We start from the raw sequence: 3,891 nt of genomic DNA, 5'->3' as shown, positions 1-3,891 counted from the left end.
ATTCCCAGTTGTGAGTGTTTATTGAGCGAAAACACCTAAAGTTCCACAAGGCTCCGGCAGGGGATGGTGGCGAACCGTGCTGTACTCTTTCACCACAACTTTCTCTCACTCTTACTTCCTGTTTCTGTTGTGCCTGTAATTCAAAGGGTCAGCCTTGTCACACTGTGTCACGCTGAATATCCCCGAGAACTACGTTAAGGGTACACGTATCTGTGGAGTGCTCAGTCATTTGCACGTTAATTTCACGAGCAGGCTGTTCCGTTGATCGGATCAACTGGAACCCTCGATGTCGTAAGCGACGGAGTGCCAACAACAACAATATATATATATATTGATCAAGAAGTGAGGGATTATCAATCCGGACAGAATACTTCATAAGCTCTCCGTTGGTATACCAGGCTAACAATATTACTTAGATTAAGTGAAGAACACCAAGTAATCTTTTGGTCCAAAGCTATGGTCATCACAATTCTGTATTATAAATCCGTGGACGGGCACCAGACAAACTGGTTTTTACAAAGACTTTTATTTAATAGACAAACTTATAATAATGGTCATTAAATATTTTATCCTTTATTAGAGCAGTTTGGCTTACAGCTGTTTCCAGTAGTCATTGCAGGTACATTACTGATAGGTTTACGCAGTTGGCCTATTGATCAATTGAGGCAAATTGAATGACCCAAGAAAATTAATGCTGCTTTCGTCAGAGCCATTTCTGGTTATAACAAGCTGGGCACTGGAGGAATGGCAGTTGTGTGGAGAAGGTGAGAGGAGAAGATGGAAATATTCAAGCAGAAAAGAGAACAGAGAAAGACGAGTTATAAAGGGGTGGACGTAGGAGCCACTTACTAGGAGTAGGGGGCGTTGTATTGCCAAGTTTGGAAGAGGGACAGTCTAAAACATTAGTGTTTGTGGTCAGATCAATACCCGTTACTATGGTGGTGGTGGTGGACGGTGGTGGTGGGGTGGTAGTGTTGGTGGTGGTGGTGGTAGTGGTGGTGGTGGTGGTGGTGGTGGTAGATATGCGTAGTCATAGCCTTTGCACGTTGTTTACAGTTATTTTCATTTTCGGTGTTGCTGCTGTTAATATTTTTTCTTGTTCGCTCTAATTTCTGTCGTCGACGTCATTGTTGTTGTTGTTGTTGTTAGTGGTGATGGTATTAATGGTGGTATTGGTGATGCTAGCATTCAAATGTGCTATGTTGTTGCTGCTGTTCGACTGGCATCTGCTACCTTGGCTACTGTCACACCTACACAACCCACGAAGGTAAATGCCACACGGAGAAAATTATTTTCACTTAAGGGGAAACTTTCGATGACACTTTCTACCTCACTGATTTTTGTTGTTGGCTAGCTTTCAAAATTTACGCCATGTTGAAGATGAAAAAATATTTTAGTGACTATTTTAGTTCTAAAAAGGCGAAAGGCAAAAGAACCAACAGTTGTCAAAGGTCTTTGTGCGATAGAATTTGCACTCCGACTTCGTAAATCCCTCACCGGCAGCGATTACTCAAACAGAGCAATGTGTTGGAGGGTTCTAGCCTAAGTAGTGCAAAGGTATCATCCATCAGGCCTAGGGAATCACCAGAAAACAGTAGATATAGCGATGCGCTGCACCAGCGCATACTTCTATACCTTATCTGACATCTAACCATCACTAGGAAGACCATCAACCAAGGTTAAAGAACTTCTGATTCAACTCGTCGGACACCCATGTGGTATTCTATGGCCATGGGAACTAAAGGTCAGCTGCTCATAGATAAACTGTAGATAAAAGATTGTAAGTGAAGGAAGATAAATTTAGCAATGGCCTGGGTAGATGATTGCAAGGCCTATCACATGATGCCACATTCGTGGATCTTTGAATGTTTGAACATGTCTGGGATGACAAAAGATGTCAATGGTCTTTGAGAAAAGGCATGGAGAGGACTGATCTTACATTATACGGACAGAACGTTAAGAATTAAGAGAGGGACATTTTAAGGAGACAATGTCTATTTTATGCATGATTACTTTAACATTGCTACTGAGAAAAGAAACATCTGGATGTTGTAGCTGTTGCTGTGGTTATTGTTGTTTAACACTGCAACCTAACTGGGCGATGTAAGAAAGTGTCATCTGTCCACAATCAGTGGACTAAGGTAACTCTCCCTACAGACACGCGTACCCTTGACGTGGTTCTAAGGGAGGTTGTAAGGGAGGTTCTAAGGGAGGTTCTAAGGGAGGTTCTAAGAGAGGTTCTAAGGGATACAGTTTGTGACTAAGCTGGCCCTTTGAAATACAGGTACAACTCATTTTTGCCAGCTGAGTGGACTGAAGCAACAGGAAATGCCCCAGGGGACAACTCGTCGCTGGGTATCGAACTCAGAACCTGACGAGTTTGAGCCGAACACGCTAACCACAAAGCCACGCGCTTTCACAAGGAAATGGTACAATCGAGACAGGAAACCGCATAAGAAATATGGCTTCCCTATGATTCCACACCAAACAGTAACAGCGATAGCAACGTCACCACCTCTCCACCACCACCACCACCAACAACAACAACAACACCACCACCACCAACACCACCACCACTACTACCACCAGAACCACCACCACCACCTTATAACGGTAGTACAACCTCTCACTACCACTGCCACTTTATAGGGATGGTGCAACCTCTTACCACCACAACAGCCACCACCACGGTCACCACTGTCACACCACCACCACAACCACCAATGCCACCATCTTACAATGATGTTACAATCACTCACTACCATTCCTGTCAACGTCACCACCAAGGCCACCACCTTATGATACTGTTACGACTTCTTGGATCATCTTGCAATAATGGCTCAACCTTTTCCTTCCTTTCAAAAACCTTGTTGAACTTCAGAATCATTACGGTAACTAAAGCATTTCAGTTCAACCGAGATAGTATCTAAAACGTTGCAGTCGATTTCCTCCCCTCCAGACGATAATGTAATCAGACGTTAGGCGACAATGGTTCATTCATTAGACATACGCCTCCTATTCAAAATGCTGAGTTTAATTTACAAAGCAGACCCGGACTACTGCGTGCATAGATTTAATCTGTAAAGCATATAATCATATTTGCCTTTTGCTTCACGTTTTGTTTTCCAAGTAAAAAATATATATGAGAAAAGTTTTATATGAAATTCTAGTTTGTTAAATTTTTTTGGCACATTTTTATGAAGCTTAATAGGATTTATCTTCTGAATTAGTGTCATGCAATGATTTTAAGAGAATCAACAAACCTAGACTAACTGAAGATTAACATCTTTTCAAAACGATTCACTCCGGATATAATGGATTCTTGGAACTGTATTTATTTTAGGTATTAAAAACTCAGACAAGGCCGAGTACACCTGTTCCCCACCTCTCTTTTTCTCTCACTCTTTCTATCTATCTACCTGTCTGTCTATCTATCTGTCTCTCTGTCTATCTGTCAGTCTCTCTGTATTTCTGTCTGTTTCTCCCTTTCTCTGTTTCTCTTTCTGTCTCTATGTTCCATTCTCTCAAGACTACATTATCTAGTGTACGTTTTGCCTCTAAAACTACTGAGGGAAATACTTTGTGTGTGCGTGAAATACTTTTTGGGTTGGTGCATAATTATTGCGGCTTTCTTTTTCAACAAATTTTATTCAACGAAAATAATAACAATATTTAACAAAAACATCTTTAAATGACGGTCTGACCGTTTGCCAAGCAAATGGGAAGCAGTAATTGAAGTAGATGGTGAATATACTCCGGAATAATCGTTTAAAGATGTTTTTTACTACATGTTATTGTTGTTGCTGAATAAAATTTGTTGAAAAAAAGCCGAAATAATTATGCACTAACCTAATATATATATACATATATATATATATATATATATATATA

General features: G+C 40.8%; 1 protein-coding gene across 2 annotated transcripts in view; it reads left to right on the top strand.

Moving 5' to 3' along the window:
- Window positions 1-3,891, top strand: part of LOC106882280 (solute carrier family 22 member 27) — a 42,941-nt gene that overhangs the window by 21,434 nt on the left and 17,616 nt on the right. The gene's annotated exons all lie outside the window — the stretch shown is intronic.

Source organism: Octopus bimaculoides, chromosome 4 (genome assembly GCF_001194135.2).
Source record: "Octopus bimaculoides isolate UCB-OBI-ISO-001 chromosome 4, ASM119413v2, whole genome shotgun sequence".
Classification (NCBI taxonomy): Eukaryota; Metazoa; Mollusca; class Cephalopoda; order Octopoda; family Octopodidae; genus Octopus; species Octopus bimaculoides.
The sequence above is the reverse complement of the archived record's forward strand: the minus strand, read 5'-3'. Positions and strand labels throughout refer to the sequence as shown.